Source organism: Onychomys torridus, unplaced genomic scaffold, assembly GCF_903995425.1.
Source record: "Onychomys torridus unplaced genomic scaffold, mOncTor1.1, whole genome shotgun sequence".
Taxonomy (NCBI): Eukaryota; Metazoa; Chordata; class Mammalia; order Rodentia; family Cricetidae; genus Onychomys; species Onychomys torridus.
In genome coordinates this window covers 2,443,469-2,463,259 of record NW_023414046.1, presented here as the reverse complement: position 1 = coordinate 2,463,259, position 19,791 = coordinate 2,443,469, and the positions used below count along the sequence as shown (strand labels likewise).

Genomic DNA, 19,791 nt, shown 5'->3' with positions numbered 1-19,791 from the left:
CACCACTGCTGCCACATTTCCTTCCATCTGCCATGTGGTGGCCCAGGTTGAATCTGACAATAAAGGGACCCTTAAGTGTTTGCATCAGAAACCGGCTCCTTGGTGGTCTCTGGGGGTTTCATAAAATGGGCATAACACTAGAGGACCAGGGTTCATTTCCTAACACACATGTGTGTGCACAATTGTCTGTAGCTACAGCATCAGGGGATGTGATGCCGTCTTCTGACATCCACAAACAACAGGCATACATGTACTGCACAGTAACATAAGCAGGCCAAGCAAGCATACACATTAAAAAAATAATAAACAGAAAAAAAAGTTTCTTCACACAATTACATTTGTAAAATTTTATTTTAACATAAACTTTGTGTTATTTTCTAAGATTTAAATCTTCCTTAAAGGCTTTCACAAGTTTCTTATCTTTATGTTTCTTTCTTTCTATGTTATTTATTTTTGGTTTTTAGAGACATGGTTTCTCAGTGTAGCCCTGGCTACCTGGAACTTGCTTGCTCTGTATACTAGGCTGGCCTTAAACTCAGAACTCAAGAGATCTTCCTGCCTCTGCTTCCTGAGTGCTGGGATTAAAGTTGTGCACCACCACTCCTGGCTATTTATGTTTCTAGTATGTATACTGTTGTGATTTGTAACATAGAATACTGGATAAATGCTATGTCACATAATTTAAAACAGTACTTTTCTCTTCAGCATGAATTTTCTGATGGTTTCTAAGAGTTGAGCACTTAGTAAAAGATTTGTCACATTCCTTACATCTGTAAAATCTCTCTCCAGTATGAACTTCCTGATGTTTTCTAAGATTTGAATCCCGAGTAAAGAATTTGTCACATTCCTTACATTTGTAAGGTTTCTCCCCAGTATGAATTTTCTGATGTCTTCTAAGGGTTGAGTCCTGAGTAAAGGATTTGTCACATTTCATACATTTGTAAGGTTTCTCCCCACTATGAATTTTCTGATGTCTTCTAAGGGTTGAGTCCTGGGTAAAGGATTTGTCACATACTTCACATTTGTAAAGCTTCTCACCAGTATGGATTCTGTAATGTCTTCTAAAGTGTGAAAACTGATGAAAGACCTTACCACATTCTTGGCACCTACAATGTTCCTCAGCAGTATGGGTTTTCTGATGTCTCCTGAAACTGGAACAGTGGGCAAAAGATTTGTCACAGTCATTACATTTGTAAGGTTTCTCTCCAGTATGCAATTTCTGATGGCTATGAAATGCTGACAACTGAGGAAATGACTTTCCACAATCTTTGCATTTGTAAGGTTTCTCTCCAGTATGAAGTCTCTGATGTGTTTTTAGACTTGAGCACTGGTTAAAGGATCTGTCACAGACCTCACATTTGTAAGGCTTCTCACCAGTATGGATCCTGTAATGCCTTTTAAGATGTGATAATTCAATATAGGATTTACCACATTCTTTACATTTATATAATTTCTCTAAAGAATGAATTTTCTGATGCCTTCTAAATGATGAATAGTGGGTAAAGAATTTGTCACAGTCACTGCACTTGTAAGGCTTCTCTCCAGCATGGAGTCTTTGATGTCTTTTAAGATATGTGCACTGGGTAAAGGATTTGTCAGAAATGTTGCACTTGTGGAGCTTCTCTCCAGTATGAATTCTTTGGGGTACACTGAGACTTAAGGCAGTACTGAAGCATCTTCCACATTTCCCCCACCGGTGTGGTGACTTTCCAATTGTTTGTTGCAGCAGACTGTATACAAAGGTGAAATAGTCATCATAATCTCCCTGTCTGTGCTCCTTTTTTGCAGTGTGCAGTCTCTGATCTTGAGTAATGTTGGAACACAAATTTAAAGATTTCTCACAGTCTTTGGATTTGCAAGGCTGTTCTCTAGTGTGCATGCTTTCGTGTCTATCTGGGATTGATGAGTCAATGGAGGCATCCCTGTGATTACTGCACCTGTAGTTATTAGAGTTTTCTGTAGTTTCACTTGTTGTATAAAGTGCACATGTGGAGGGGTCGTGAAGCATTTTCCCAAGCTCAGTACACTGACAAGACTCCTTTGTAGTCTCCACGTGTTGATGGACAGGATCGTAATAGTTGTCTGAAAATGAGCACAAGTCATATAAATAGAGCTTGTCCCAAAGTAAACATGTGATAAGTGACTATCTCGCTAAGTTCTCTCTTAGGTCAACCAGCAACTACTTAGAATACAGCTCCCACAATTTTCACTCAGTATAATTGTATGGATTCTCAGAAAAACAGAATGAAATGCTACAAGGAAGATGAAATAATTAATTATGGAGTCAGTAATTAGCTTTTATCCAGCAAGAAAGAGTAGAGAAGACCCAATTCCTTTTAAGATTAAAGGCTTACTTTGAAGAATCAAAGGGTTTATTTTTTTCAGATACCATAGAAAAGTTCTTTTCTACTAAAAAACTTTCCCTAGTCTCCTGTTGTTTCCAGGACAGCTTATCAGAGCTTTTACAGTCTATAAAGTCAGAACAAACAAAAGATGGGTTAGGAATTCTACAAGCAAAATGTTCTCACCCACAGAGACCAGGTTGCTGTAATTCTCCAACATGACATCGATGTACAAAGCCCTCTGAGCAGAGTCCAGGCATTCCCACTCCTCCTGGGAGAAGTTCACAGCTACATCCCGGAATGTCAACAGACTCTGCAATTAAAAAAACAGTTTAACTGGGTATGATGGTGCATGCTTTTAATTCCAACATTCAAGAAGCAGAGGCAGGCAGATCTTTGTGAGTTCGAGGCCAGCCTGGTCTACAAATTAGACTGCAGGACAACTAGGGCTATTACACAGAGAAACCCTGCCCCCAGAAGAAAACAAACAAACAAACAAAAAAGTACAGATGACCAAGTGTGCTTTTCTAGATATAAGGAGACTTAAGGAAATCAGAGATGCAAATGAGTGAAAACAATTATTCAAAAAGATGATCTTTAACATAGTCCCATTCTATAGTGCATTTTCTAATTCTGTGAAAACAGGATGAAACAATAGTCTTACAAGCAGTATACAAGAAATAAGAATATATTTAAGGTCTGAACATGGTTATCTATCTGTTATGGATTCTGTGTTTATGTCATGTAGGATCAGAGCAGACATGTCTCAGGAGGAAAACTCATGATGACGAAATGTGTTTTAAACACTGTACCTGTAGATCATGCTAAAACACTGTAACCAAGGAAAATATAATTATCCAGTCTTTAATTCCATCAAAGACCCCACAAGGATATAATATTACCTAGGTAAACAGAAAGTACATTGTAAGCAATTTCTAATAGTTAGAAATGAGAGAGACATCTGGCTGCCTCAACACTCACCCAAAGCCCCTCTTTAGTCTACAGACTTAGAGTCTCTGGCAGACATTTTTGTGAAGCAGGAAATTTGAAGGATTGACTTGCTTATTGGCAAAGTTTATCAGTCACTTTCCTCTGTGCCCTGCAGAATGTTTGGTAGTATTTTCTTTGAAGCAGGAACCCAGAAGGACCATCAGACCTTGTTTTGGCAAAGTTTAGAGGCCATTTTTCCATGAGTGCTGCATGTCCAGTTTATATAACATATTGTCAAGCAGTTCAGGCAAGAGCAATTTCTTGTCTAAATGGCCAGTTTTGCCTAGAAGAAGATAAACTCCATATGGAGTGTCTTTGATACCTATCTTTCTGTTTGAAGTAAATTGGTGCTGCCAGGAGCAAACATGTCTCATTGTCCATAAAAGTTTAAGTTTAAAAAAACATTCTGTAGGTCTTTGAAGTGTTTGAAAATTATCTACCTAATTGAAATACATCTATGTATATTTAGAAAACTTAAACATGACTATGTTTGATCATCATAGATGATTAATTATTAATCTGTATTTCTTAATTATATATTATAAATTAAATTGAGTTGCATAAACATAATACCTTAAACAAGAGTAGAAATATGTATACAGTATAGCAAAATTAACTTTAAATTTGTATCAATAAGCCAAATCCATACTAATGTAAAATATGTAAGATTAACAGTTGTTTTTTGGATTAAAGTAGATTCAATAATCTACCCTTTTATCCTATTGTTTATATATCATACATTTCTATATCATATCCCCCTTCCTTCTTCTCAAAGGAGATTGATTATGACCAATAACAATTTGTAACCAACCCTCTAAACAAAGACATTCATCCATAATCCATTTTTGGGGAATGTGGGCATAGTTTTCTAGGCTATTTCCTGCTAATTGGGGGCACTGATAATCTTTGGGAGACCCTGAGAAAATTTAGATTATGGTCAAGTCATGACTAGAGTAGTCTGTGAGGCAGGATCACCTCAGCCAGCAGCCTTGAACCTGTTTTGAGTGCAGAACTCAGAGAAAACTGCAACAGAGGCATTCTGAGCTGCTGCGAGACATTTTGAGATGGTAGATCATCTAGGCCATTTGTTTTCATTGGTGTCTAGTCCTCTCATCCTGAAAATACCTAAACTTTTAAAGGTAACATACATATCTGCATTAATGTAAGTACAGACTGTGCATTGTACATTAGTCAGCCAAAGATAATTTCTTGTTATGTGTTTGAGCGAATAAAATATACATCATATGTCCTGTAGTAACTTTAGGTTCATTTTTCCATGTCTGTAGTCAGGATGTCAAGGGGTCTTCACTGATCAAATCTGATTTTTTTTTTAACATAGAATGAATCCAGAACCTCTTATTTCCTGTGGAAATAAAAGCATAAATTCTCCCTCAAAGTGGCATATCTTTTAACTTAAATTTTGGAGTCAAGATATTCTTAAAATATGTAGATTGGTTTAATCCAGCAGCTGTTATAATAAAATATCTCATAGCAGTCAAAAATTTTAAAGACAACATATAATAATACACATAATCCAGACTTCTGTGTATCTTCCATCCTAATGTGGCCCATTTTTTTTTATATTACTTTATTCCCTTTTCTGAGAAATTAATTTTATTATTTTAAAACTATGTATACTATGTATTTCTTTTTTATGACTATCTATACCTTTCCTTTACTCTCCCAAACCTATGTATATTTTTAAACATACTGAACCCATTTAGAGTTTCTTCCTTCGGAATGTGTTCTTATTGCATATCTGTAATCCTTGCCTGACTAGGAGAGATTTTAAACTGTTAAGCTGTGTGGCTAAGAAGAAGGTGGCAGTACTGGCTGCTGGCTCTGCCCCCTTGGCTTTTCAACATGGCCAGGCACCAACAAGTCACACTTACCTCTCCAATTCTGGGAAGCATCAGGGTCATGTGTTCAAGCCTTATGTTGGGTGCCATTTGTAGACAGAGGTTTTTCCTGTGTCCCTCCCAGTCCCCTAGCCACTCAGTCCCAAGTAAGTATATAGAGGGTTATATTAACTACAGACTGTATGGCCTATGGCTCAGGCTTCTTGCTAGCTAGCTCTTATAACTTAACTCAACCCATTCCTATTCATCTATGTGTTGCCACATGGCCGTGGCATTACTGGTCTTCTGGCATCTTGTTGCTCCTTGGGTGCTGTGCTTGAGTCTCCCGACTCTGCCCTTCTCCTCACTGTATCTCTGCTTGGGAAAGAATCTGCACCAGGGGTACTTTGGGTAGGGGCTGATATCTAGAATTTACTGACAATTACAGAAATTAAACACCAAAGATATAAAACTGCGATTCAACCAATGGATAAGTGATCCGAATAGAGACTTTGTGAAGAGAGAAATACAAATGGCCAATAAATGTTGCAAAGAGTGTTCAGGATCCCTAAAATTCCCTTATGGAAAACCAAACTAAACCTACTTTAAAATACTGCCTCACCCAAGGCAGAGAGTGGCTGTCATCAACCAATCTAACAATATGTGTTAGAGAGGATGTGGACAGAAAAGAACCATCATTAACTGTTGGTGTGAGTGGGAGAGTGTAAATTAATACAGTCATTGTGGGAACCAGTTTGGAGGTTATTAAAAAAAATGAATATAGAACTATTGTAAGACTTAGCAATGTTGCTCCTAGGAACATAACCAGAGAACTCCACACCCCACTGTAGAAATGTTTACACCCCATGTTTACTGCTGCAGTATTCACCATAGCAAAGTATTGGAATAAACCTAATTGTCTATCAACAGATAAATGGATAATAAAAATGGTATACCCATAAAATGGAATACTATTCAGCTGAGGAGAAACATGTAAAAAAATTGCAGGAAAATGGATGGATTCAAAGTATGTAATATTAAGTGCAGTCATACAATATCAGAGAGAAGAAACCACATTTTCCCCTCATATGAAGAACCTAGCCATATATATATATATATGAAACAACATACATGTGGGCACAGCAGAATATAGAGAAAAGAGAAGAGAGGTTAATAATTATCAGGGGTTGAGGTAGGACTGAATGCAGGTAATGAACACCATTTATGAAAAAGGATATGGAGAGAATTGCTTTCCTTTTTCTAATTCTGTCACAGGCGTTTTGGTTTTTGTTGGTGGATGAGTACATTTGATTGTGACCATATAAAATAAAATGTGAAGCTCCAGAGCTATTGTTCCCAATGACTACTGTAATGTCATAAAAGTTCATCGAGTTCCCAGGTGTGGTGACACACATATTTAATCCCAGGACTCAGGAGGCAGAGGCAGGTGGATCTCTGTGAGTTCAAGGCCAGCCTGGTCTATAAGGTGAGTTTCAGGAAGGCCAGAGATACACAGAGAAACCCTGTCTTGAAAACAAAACAAACAACCACAAAGTTCATTGAGTTGTGCAATTGGGTAATTTCAGTAAGTGAATTTGTTGTTGTTTCTTTGCAACTTTTTTTTTTATACTTAAAAGAAGGATTTTATTGTGGAAAGAAACAAAACAAACAAACAACTTGGTTAAAAACCATAAGTCAAAGCTGGATGCAGTTGGGGCTGGAGAGATGGCTCAGCAGTTAGGAACAATGCAACTTTTTTTTTTCTTTCTTTTCTTTTTCTTCCCCCCCCCCCCCCCCCCGAGACAAGGTTTCTCTGTGTAGCTTTGCACCTTTCCTGGAACTCACTTGGTAGACCAGGTTGACCTCGAACTCACAGAAATCCACCTGGCTCTGCCTCCCGGCAACTTTTTTTTTTTTTTTAATAATAAAGTTAAAAAGAATGATCAGAAACAGACAATAGAGTCTTTCAATGTCTCAAAAATAACATTTCTAGAACAATAGTGGACATGACCACTGACCTGGGACATGTTCACTGGAGAATGAGCCATTGCTTTGCGTTTCTCTTCTTTGAGTTTCTCTTCCAGGAATAATGAATGATGGCTTGCTGCCCTTTCACATAAGGAGTCAAAAAGAAAAAGTCAAAAATTAATACTGAAAGCTGTGAAAGAACAATGAAAAGACCCAAACAACAGATTACAACCATGTGTCCAGTCCATGATCCCCAATCCAGGAAATCGTGGACTGACTCAGGAAGCTTGGAGAGAAAACTGTTAAACATATTGTTGCCTCCAGAAAAATAGTCTCTTTAAATTGATGGAGACATAAGTGCATTTCAAGACAGTCCCGAATTAACACAACTGATTCCACTAAAGCAGCACTGCAGATAATAATGAGAAACAGAAGACACACAGGAGGGTCAGAGGAATCATCCTTGAGAACATGGGAAATAACACTTTTTTTTTCTTTGTTTGTTTCTCTTGTTTTTTGGAGACAGGGTTTCTCTGTGAAACAGTCCTGGCTGTCCTGGAACTCACTCTGTAGACCAGGCTGGCCTCGAACTCACAGAGATTCGCCTGCCTCTGCCTCCCAAATGCTGGGATCAAAGGCATGTGCTACCACTGTCAGGCTAGGAAATAATAAATTTCATGTCAAGAATAGATAAATACAGGAGAACTGGAAAGTAATTATCCACAGGCCAGACAGCAAATCAGAAATTCTCAAAGGACGAAAAATACTACCATTAATACAACCAGCAACATCAAAAACAAAAAAGTAGGGAATGAAAACCTATCAACAAAATATTTAGCCACCAGTGGCACATGCCTTTAATCCCAGCATTTGGGGGGCAGAGCAAGTCAGATCTCTGAGTTCAAGGCCAGCATGGTCTACAGAGCTATTTCTAGGACAGCCAGGACTACACAGAGAAACCCTGTCTAGAAAACTAAAAACAAACAAACAAAAATATCTAGCCACTCTGGAAATCCATAGAAAGAATCCTCAATTAACTAAAGAAATCCTCATCTTAAATAAGTCTAGCACATGACCCAGCTGTTCCATTCCTTGGTATACCCTCAAAAGACTCCATATCCACAGATATTTGCTCATGTTCATTGCTGCTCTACTCACAATAGCTACAAAAGGGAAACAACCTAAATGTCCTTCTGCTGACAAATGGATAATGAAAATGTGGCTGATATACACTATGGAATGTGATTCAGCTGTTAAAAAAAAATTGAAATCATGAGCTTTGCAGTTAAATGGGTAGACTTAGGAAGGATCATATTGAGTGAGGTAATCCATACCCAGAAAGACAGACATTGCATGGTCTCTCTCATAGGAAGTTGCAAGCTCCAAATCTTCAGATGGGAGTACACAACCCGGAGTGACTGCACTAGCCAGAACTCAAGGCTTCAGAAGCCTCCTTGCAAGTTGATGGTCACAGCTGTCCAAGAGACTTCCAAAACATTGTAGCCTATTGCTCTTGCTCATGGTTGCCTCCCAGAGGCAGATGTTGAGTCCCTAGTGTTGAAGAAGCCATGCACTTCAGACACAGATCCCAGAGGACTAGACATGGTTATGACCTTAAAGCCTCATCCCTGGGGACTAGTTTTCATGGTACTAGAAGGCAACATTCAAGTTTCCAAAGCAGGGAGCCAGCCAACAGTCCTACCCAGTTATGACTCCCATGAGCCACAACAATGATCCGCACTGCACTATAGCCCTAAGGGTGCCAGAGTGGCACACAGACCTTGGTGGTAACCAACAGCTTCTTATTGCTTTAAGACCCTCTCAACAAGAGGGAAAACAGCCCTGGTATTGCAAACCCAGGTGGTTCCCCTAGGGCTAGTGAAGGCATGGATCTTGGAGGAGAACCTACAATCACTATTTTACCAAATCAGCATAATCCCTAAGTGCACTCTGAGTATTTCCCTTATTCATACAGATAAATGTAGTTCTCACACCTCATCAAGAAAAGTTCTTTTAGAAACACATAAAGATTATTACAGAAAACCACAATTAGTGAAAATGCAGAGTTGTGATGCTCTGTCTCAACTGACATATAAAAAACAGAACTCCTTCACCTCAGGCTCAGGGAAAACTGAGAAAGAGGGGCAAGAGTAGTGGAAGAGCCAGAGGAACAGGATTTGCTGTGACATTGTGTTTCCTAGAAATGTCAGAGAAGCTACACGCATGAAATCGTACAAACATGGCGCCTAGACATGAGCTGACAAGGACAACACCAAGAGACATGGTAACAAGGAAGGGAGAAAGTCCATTAGCCTCAACTCTAGTCAAACACTAAGGGATTCTGAGAGCTGGAAAAACAGTCTTCCCCAGAGAGGAGTGCAGCATGTGTTCATTCAATACCAAATGTTCACCCCTGAAAACATACAGACTGAGTATGTTGTATTTTTATGTTTATAGATACACACAAATATACAACAGCAGGTAAAGAAGAAATAAATGCCTCAGTAAAGTCAAGATTTTGCATCATGTGCATAAAAATGAACAATAGAATATAACATTTTCTATTATTGCTGTGCACATAATAAACTTAATATAAGAACAGAGAGATGGTTCAAGAGTTATAAGCACCTGTTGTTCTTTTACAAACCCAAACTCCAACTTTAGGATGCACATGTAATCTACGCACATGTGTGGAGTAGCCACACCAGTTCCTGTACGCATGCATGGCCCAACCTTTATAAAGCCGGCACCATCTTGCATGATCTTCTTCTTGTCTCCTCACTCACGTGTGTGTTTCACACAGGCCTGTCACATTCTCTATCCTCGTTAATAAAAACTCTTCTGTGGTCTTGTCATGTTCGGGATGTTTTCTCGCAGGATAAGAGTGCCAAAATAACTAACAATTATAGTACAATGAATGAAAACAGAATCTATCAAAGAAAACTTACAAAGGGAGCAAATAATACAATCAATAAAGAAGCAAATGGATTGAACAGACTGGACCAATATGTACATAATAAAAAGCTCTATAGTGTAGATCATAATATCATATAAACTTAATGTACAGAGATTCCAACTCTGCCTAGTCAGTGTCCACACTCAAGTTCCTAAACAATAACAAATGATTTCTTTCAGTAATTTCTTAAATTGAAATTGATAATGTTCCATAAGCAAGAGATGTAAACCCACTACAGCATTAAAAAAAGAAGAAAAACAGCTGAGAATAAAGCATATATTTTCTACCAAAAATTTATTTCATATCTATACATACAAGATACTGAGAAAGAAGGAGTGTTTTAAAACAATGCCATGACTATGGACAGCAGTAAAGAAGACTGCTGATCATAACTATAATAGTGAGAGAAAAATCAAGAGGGAAGTATCAAAATACAGAATAAATTATTAGCAAATGATGAAATGGCCCATTAGATAGAATGTTCTTTTGTCAACAGGAGGTGCATGTCACAAAACCTGGATGAAGACATCCACAGCAGACGGAAAACAGGAGACTACATAAAACATGTGAAAACAGGCACACTGGCTCAAGTTCTCTTCAAACACAAGACAACCTAGGAGGAGGTCTGTGGTGATATATGTGTACCGTAACAAACTTGCCTGGGATTCAGAGGACAGAGCCAGCCACTAGATTAGAAACAGAGCAAGGCAGTGGTGGCTCACACCTTTAATCTTAGCACTTGAGATCTTTGGGAAGCACACATGTCTTTAATTCCAGGAAGTAATACAGCAGGGCAGAGAAAGGTATATGTGGCTTGAGGAAACGGGAACTCTCTTGAGGCTGAGGAATTCATAGAGGTAACAAGTAGTGGGTAGCTGCTCTGCTTCCCTGATCTTTCAGCTTTCACCCTGATATCTGGCTATGGATTTTTTTTTTAATTAAAACACCATCTAAGATTCAAACAACAGAGGTCGGTTTTCTTAAAACTGTAAGCAATTCCCTTACAATTCTATTTGCATATTATACAGAAAGTAGTTCTGAAAGTACAAAGCAACAGCAACGAGCCGGAAAATACTAAGAGGATCCAACTTTGAGGTGATCTAACCATCTGTTACTACTACAGCAATGGAAACCACTTGGAATTCCACCAGCAATGGAATGACCACAGAAAACAGAAGATATCCATGGGAAGATAGTACAGACGGAGTTTAACAGTCTATAAATATACTTCCTGATTTCTCATAAATCTATGTTGGCATTATTTTCAGAAATGGAAACATTAACACTAAAATGTACAGAATGTGCTAGAATATCAAAATACAAAAATTCTTAAAAGAATAAATAAACCTAGAGGTATTAATTTTCATCATTTTATAATATATTAAAACCATAGAAATGAAAGCAAATTAATATTGGTTTGAAGACATGAACAATGATGTGCATGGAGAAAAGACAGCATCACACATGCTTAGTCAAATACAATTTTATTTGCTTGCTAGTATCAATTCTTATGTAGAACCTGCTGTCACAACTACAATACAATAATCGTGACATTTTTCTCAGTGGAAGTCTCTAGAAATATTTCTAGTGGCAAAAGCTATTTCATGTCTCACTCCCACATTCATTTGAACCCCTTGCAATCAATCTTCACCAATCCCTCCAAATACCTAGATCCTTAGCTACTGTCTCCTCTCTTTCCATCTTCCAGGCCTCTTTGTTCCGCTACACAGGTGAGCAGGTCTGGGTGATCAGTGAGCCCTGCACAAGACAAAGAAATCATTCAGAGAGCACCTGGGTTCCTAACACACTACTGTGCTCAGTAGATGAAGAGAGGAATCTACAAGTAATTCCCCAATGATCATGCAGGGTCAGAATACTGAAAATATTTAGAAAGCATTTTCAGTTAGAGTAACTTGAATGCCACTTCTAATCACAGCTCAGTCAAATCTCAGGGGCAGAAGTGGAACTAAATGATTGGGATGAGAATATCATACACTAGTGAGGTTCTAAATTTATCAGGGCCAGATATGATGGAAGCCCTACACCTCTGAAAAGGACTCACAAGAAGAGAACATTTCATGACAACTTTCTTTGTTCCTCTGAGGATTTCGCTTTATTCTGTGAGGCATGAGACTCCTTCACACACAGCTCTTACACATACAGACTAGTTTTCCTAGGAACCCTGAGGAGGAACAAGGGAGACTGCAAACTATTCTCACCCACAGAAACCAAAATATTGCAATTCTGCAACAGTCACTCTGTGTACAAAGCCCTCTGAGCAGGGAGGGTCCAGGCAATGGCCCTCCTCCTGGGAGAAGTCCACAGTCACTCAACTGTTTGTCAACAGACCACAATAAAGAACAGTTAGAAGGGTTGTGCTGGTGCACACTTTTAAATCCTAGCACTTGGCAGAAACAGGTGGGTGGAACTCTGTGAGTTCCAGTCCAGCTGGTCTACATGGATGAGTTTGAGCCAGACAGAGCAACATGTGAGTTCAGGTTTCAAACACAGCAAACACAGGAACCAAAAATAACAGTTTGGTCATGTGTCCATGGACAGAAGTCTTTTCCTGAACTGAGGAGACAAAAGACTATTGTAGACATTTTTTGGATGTAGATGAGTTATCATAAGTATTCAAAAGATGCTCTCTAGTAACATCCTATACTATAAATGCTTTTTTATTTTTGTCTTATTTTGTTTTGTTTTGAGATAGGGTTTCTCTGTGTAGTCCTGGCTGTCCTTAAATTCGAGTTGTAGACCAGGCTGGCATCAAACTCAAGAAATCCATTTTCCTCTACCTCCCTAGTTCTGAGATTAAAGATGTGTCTGCCACCACCTGGCTAATATGCCTTTTCTAATTGTGAAAATACTGTGACCTGATACTCTTATTTAAACAGTATACTGTGCTTTTCCAGACTCCAACATACAAAATCAAAACCTCAGCAGAAGAAGACACATTACATGTTTCTTTGTCTTGTCTTTATCTGTTTTGTTTTCTTTTTTGAGACATGGTCTCATCATGTAGCTATGGGTCCTGGAACTCACTAGGTAGACTAGGCTGGCCTAGAATTCACTAAAATCCACCTGCCTATGCCTCCTGAGTGCAGGGATTCCAGGCCTGTGCCATCAGGCCTGGCAAAGACACTTTTCAAAATGCTGTATTTACATCACAGTATGAAGATATCTTAGACAGAAAATTAATGGTGAGTAAAGTTTACGTTTTTTGCTGTGTTTTTTATTATTAAATATGTTTATTTATTAAAATTTTTTCTAATTTACATACCAACTTCTCCCGCCTCCTCACCTCCCTCCCAATCTGCCCCCATCCACTCCTCAGAGTGGGTAAGGCCTCCCATGGTAGTCAACGAAGTCTGGCATACCAAGCTGAAGGAGAGCCTAGCCCCTCCCCATTGTATCAAGGCTGAGCAAGGTATCCCACCACAGGGAATGGGCTACAAAAAGCCAGTTCATGCATCTGGGATAAGTCCTGGCCCTGCTGCCAGGGACCCCAGTAACAGATCAAGCCACACAACTGTTACCTACATTCAGCGGGTCTAGTTTGGTCCCATGCAGGTTCTTGAGCTGTCAGTCCAGAATCAGTGAGCTCCAACTAGCACTGCTCAGCTGTCTCTGTGGGTTTCCCCATCAAGATCTTGACCCCCTCTTCCTTTTTTTTTTTTTTTTTTTAATGTCGAACGTCATTTATTGAAGGAGGGAGGAGGTCTTAAATACAATGGGGGAACCCAGGTTGGCAGAAGTTCGCTTCTGATTTTTTTTGAGCTGAGGATCGAACCCCGGGCCTTGCGGCGCTCTACCATTGAGCTAAATCCGCACCACCCGGAAAGTTTACTTTTAAATGTTAATGTTTACAACCATACAAGGGGAACTGGCAACACACACGCACACCATACACACACACACACACACACACACACACACACACACACATCTGATTCACTTCAATGTGCAGGCATTTCTGTAGGGTAAGAGGTGACCACTGGAAAATCCTGTCTGTCCCTGGCCTGCCCAGAAACTCAAGAGTCTTGGAAATCCCCACCCCCTGAGTCCCTGTTAATGGCCAATGTTTCTGACTTCATCATCAAACAATACTTCCGGCCCCAATGTACTTTTCCACTATGTCACAGCACACACAACAAAGACACTGTAAAAGCCGTCCCTCCACTCAGCCCTGACGTCTCTCATTCCTCACAGTGGCAACCACTGTTCCGTGACTCTGATAAATCTGTGTGAATGTTCCTGCCTGGAGTGACTTTGTGTTAGTTATTCCTTGCCTCCAGACTGCAAAGATGCCCTTGCTCTGGAAAACAACAACAACAACAACAACAAACCAAACTTTATTTCCTTCATGACTAATACCTAAGACTTCTCCAGGGATGCCAAGTCCTCAGGTACCCACCTATAACACGGGAGTTAGCGTAGATGAATGTAGATTTCAAGAGCTTTTTTCTTTCCACCAAAGCAAAGAGAATCATGTTTGCAAATATCGACAGATAAATTGAAATATTCTACTAGGGTGTCCTTATAACGATATTATGGCAGCTGGGCGGTGGTGGGGAGGCACAATTGGATGAATCTCTGAGTTCTAGGCCAGCCTGGTCTACAGAGTGAGTTCCAGGACAGCCAGGACACAGAGAAAACCTGTCTCGAATCCATCCACTTCTAAAAAAAGTAAAAAAGAAAAGAAATATTATGGTAACCAGAAGATCAATAAAGAAAAAAAAATCAGGATTTTTCCAGTTCGTATTATCTAAATTTTAACGACAAGGGTAAAATATCCACTGCAGAACTTCAGAGCCGGCTTCCTTAGGAACAGCAGAGAAACTGCTCGCACCCGGTCCTTCCCTCCCGCGTCCCAGCCCCGCAGCTCCTCTGACCTGGGAGGTTCCAGGGCCGCCGGGCTGCGGTTCCCGCCACTGCGCTGTGACTGTGACTTTCCCAGGCCGCCCGCGCGGAGACTGCGGCTCCGGGAGGTTTCAGGTCCCCGCGACACCCCGCCGTGTCCTCCGCACCCAGGTCTGCACCACGCGGTTCCCCACCGGACAGGCCCGGAGCAATGACAGGGATGGGCACTTGGCACTTCGGGCTTCGGCTCCTCAGCCCAATTTACCAAGCCTCAGTAGCGGCCCTTCCCAGCTTCTGTTCTGTTAGTCCTCTCTACGCCCCTCCACTACCTCATCAAGGGCCTATAATAACCTCCTCCAACCGCTATTTCCGGGTGATGTCCCCGCCTCGATGAGACCCGTCCCTCCCACTGGGTCTCAGGCTGCCTTCCACACAGCTCCAGCTGTCAGCTGCCCTGGACCCGCTCTGCACAGCCTCCCCACATGCTTGCTGCCAGCCTGGACCAGAACTGCATCTAGGAGGACGCTGCACCCCGGTATCTGACCCCCAAGTGAGTATGAACCCTTCATATAAAAGACAGGCAGCCTAACCTCGATTTAGCTACCAGCCTCCCTGGCTTCAATTTATAGAAAATATAACACGCTAAATTTAGATGTCAGTGTCCCATCGCTAACACAAACATGACAAACAAAACCAAATACTGCAATAGAGCCTTTCAGGAACTTGGATTTTCAAAAGAATTAGGTGTCTCAAGAAGTCAGTGATCAGTCCATTGCTAACAGCCCAGGGCTAATTAATTCCCGCGCTGTACTGCTCTCCTTACTAGATAGTAGCCTTGCCATTTTATTAACTCAGAAACAAGTTTGTCTTCTGTAATTCACGCTAAAGGTGCTTTGAAAAAAACTGAAAATTTCTTTGGTGGAAAACTGTAATGCTGGTTGCACAGACTGTTAGCTGTTCTTGTTGAAGAAATAAGTAAGGTTTGTGGTCCCAGTCCTAAAAACGTCAGTTATACCTTCCCATCTATGGCTCTGGGAATGTTGAGCATGAAGAGGTGGAAAAGAGGGCTAGAGAGATGGCTCAACTGAGTTCAATTCCCAGCAACCACATGGTGGCTCACAACCATCTGTAATGATGCCCTCTTCTGGTCTGCAGGTGTACATGCAGGCAGAACACTATACATAATCAATCAATCAATCAATCTTTTTTTTTTTTTTTTAAAGTGGAAAAGAAATAAGAAGGAAAAGAGGAGGAAGAGCTAAGACAGGCCATTCTCTAGACTCCACACAGCTGTTGTAATCAGTAACTGTCGAGGACAATTTTAAAAGCCTTGCCATATTGCCTGCCTGAGTTAAGTTTCTGTTGTCCAGTATTGAGCCACTAACCAGAAACTTTTGACATGCCTGGACAAGTCCTGAGTTATTAGAAAATAACTTAACATTTCCTTATCTTTCTGCTCCAGTGACCATTAGTAACAATGTTTTGTGGTTAGGTTCTTGTTTGGGTTGCTTGGCAACTCAACAGTCCCCTGATCTTTTCCCAAAGAAAATTTCCTGGTCTGCTAACTATGAAACCCACTTGAGAAAAATAAAAATTTGCAGCTTGATCAGAATACTGTCTTGCTGTCACTTCTTTGTGTCTCTTGTCCCTTTTATTCGCCATTCCCCCTTCTAGGGTCTCTGCTGAAGATCCTGCTGGCCGGGACAGGTAACCAGCAGCAGCTGTACTGACCTGCATGGACCTCACACTAGACCACAAGCAGTCTAGGAAAGGGAAAGGCTCACAGGGCCACCTTTACCTCTCAAATGTTGACTATGGATGGATTGTAGAAGAATCACTGTCTTTAGCTGTAGTCCTCTGCTGAGCTCCAACACACAGCTCCAAAGCCACAGTCTCACATGTGGCTCTGGTCAGTCTCTGTGGGGCCCAAAGCAAACTGAATGGAGATGAACACAACAGGGGGAATTGTGGACAAGGGTAGTAGAGAGGTAGGAGGTGAGAATGGGCAGTATTTGAGGCACACACACACACACACACACACACACACACACACACAGAGCTAATAATATTTTTTTCAATGACCAGGTTAGTCTGTAATTTCTCTTTGGTTGTATAAGTGACTGGTTTAATATCAAGTAATACTAAGATCAGGAAGTCTTCCTTTATGTGTCAAGAAGTATTTTAAGTAGCTTTGCTGTTTTTTGTAGTTCTGATGGAATCCTGTCAATCTGGTCATGGGGTTGTCTTAAGGGGGCATTTTATTCCTGCTTCAGTCTCATGGCTACTTGTACTTCGGTTTACATTATTTATATCATGTTGTTGAAATTTGGTATATTGTATGCACCTGGAACCTCATCTATTTCCATTAGAGTTTCCAACTCAGTGGAACAGAAGTCTTAATGTTAGTAGATATAAGATTCACTTTTTAACTCATTTCAAGCAGGCTGTGCAGTTAACTTGGTAATTGTTATCACATGGGTAACAAAAAGTTATGGTGTTCAGAACAAAGTTATGAAATGGATAACAACATGTTATGTATAGTTGGGTAAGGTCATGCAAGCCTTTGAACCCCAGGACACAGGAGGCAGGGGCAAGGGGAACTCTGAGTTCAATGGCAGCCTGGTCTGCATAGTGAGTCTAGGACAGCTGGCAATACACAGAGAGACCCTGTCTTAAAATAATGTGCCACCAGAAGCACCACATAAACTTCCAGAGGAGGGAGCCAAACTACAGTCCTAACAGCTAGGGTGCCTATGAACCACATCAAAGACCATCCTAGCACAGTTGTCCTACGGTGCAGCAGTGGCAGGCACACCTTCGTGGTCAGAAACAGCTTTCTAGTTGGACTTAAAAACCCTTTTAACAGAAGGAAAACCATGCCTGGTGCTGGACATCTAGCTACCTACTGGTGCTGGGAAGTGGTGAATCCTGGAGGAGAACCTACAACCACCACTTTACTAAACCAGCATAATCCCTAACAAGAATCTAAACATTTTTCCTTGTGCCCACAAATAAGCATAGTCTTCACCCCTCACCAGGAAACTTCTCTTTGCAACAGACAAGGCCACTACAAAAAACTCACAAGTAATCAAATGCAGAGTTGTGGAGGCCACTCATTGGATTACATCTACAAAACACTCCTATACCTACAGCTAAAGGAATATTTTTGAAGAGGGGGCATAAAGATTCTAAGAGCCAGAGATCAAGGAGTTTGCTGTGGAGTTGTGTTTCCTAGCAAGGCCAGAATCTATACCCATAAAATCTTTCCAACATGACCGCCCCAACAGGAACTGATCAAGGACGACAACACTGGACGTGCCAAAGTGGATGAGGGAAAGCCCACAGGCCTTCAATGTGCAATAACAATTAATGAAAAAAGAAGCCATGAATTTGAAAGAGATCAGAGAGGGGTATATGGGAGGATTTGTGGGAGGAAATAGAAAGGTGAAATAATATTATATAATAATCTCAAAGCTAAAGCAGTAAAAACAGAAGCAAAAATAAAACAAAGGAACAAACAACAACCCCAGACTAAAGAAAAAGGTTTTACACCTGTGAGAAAATACAGAGTAGGGCTCCTTTATGCTCCCATGTCACCTTAGTTCGAATGGCCAAATCAGGAATAGAAATGATAACTAACTTTGGCATAAATGTGGGGAAAGGAGGTCATACACTGGTCTGGGATTGACAAGTAGAAGGTGAACTTTTTAAATCAGTCTAGATGATCTCAAAAAAGAAAAAAGAAAGAAAATGAAAGTAAGAAAACTACTGTGTGACCCCAATTACAGAACAGATGTGTGGCCCTCTTCCTGTGGAAACAATGACGAACATCTACTTATCACAGATAAGGAACCAATGACAAACCAACATTGGGAAACCAACGGAGTCCAACGTGATGAACAAATGAGGCTCCTTTATCTTTATAGAGGTGTTCTGTCTGCATGCATGTCTGTGCACCTTGTGTATGTGTTTCTGGTGCCCCCAGAGGCCACAAGAGTATGCTGGATGCCATGGATTTGAGGTTACAGTCTGTGTAAGGGTGCTGGGATTCAAAGTGAATCTTCTGAAAGAGCAGACAGTGCTCTTAACCACTGAGTCATCCCTAAGCACAGTGAACCCGTGAGTTGTTTTTTTGTTTTTGTTTTTGTTTTTTTCCGGTACCTTGCAGGAGTGTGGGTGAGGGAATACTTACAGAAACATTAAGGACTTATGACAGCTGCATTATGACACTCTGCGGGTGATGGCTAATAATGCTAGAAACCTGGGGATCACTGCACAGCTTGCAGGCAGCTCAAGGGAGGTTGGAAGTGTCTTCCAAGCCCCTCACTACCTCCTCCAGGCAGCTTGTCTTCTTGTCTTGTCTGGTCAGGCAGCTGGACTGTGTCTGCTCCATGGTTGTTCTGAGCATCTTTTGTGCAGCTCTGCTTCTCTGACAGTGTCAGCAGTCCTTAAAGCTTATATATATGCTTGAGGTAGGAGGGCACTAATGAATCTTGCCAAGTTCTGCAACTCCCAGAGCTATTAAGTTGTCTATTTCTAAGCTTCATGGTTTTCTCTGCAGAATGAAGTATTTTACCTCTCGCTAGAGCATCCCATTCCCTTACCTTTCTTTTAATATCCCGACTTTTGAGGGCCTTCCTCCAAGATGAAAGGGTTGAATCTCAGAGGAAGCTTTCTGTTTTGTGTTCAAGTAGTATACTACATGAGGAATCCAAGAAGCAGGAAGAGAGGGTGGTAGGTAGAATGTTGGTGATATGAAATGAGAGTGGGTATTCAGGGGTCAGAATGGTTCAAGTGTGTAGTGGAGTGGTGGTAAGAGAGGGCCTGCTGAAAG

General features: G+C 40.7%; 1 pseudogene; it reads right to left on the bottom strand.

The window, feature by feature from the left end:
- Positions 1 to 560: 560 nt before the first annotated feature.
- Positions 561 to 15,013, bottom strand: LOC118576649 (annotated as a pseudogene).
- Between the last annotated feature and the right edge of the window lie 4,778 nt (positions 15,014 to 19,791).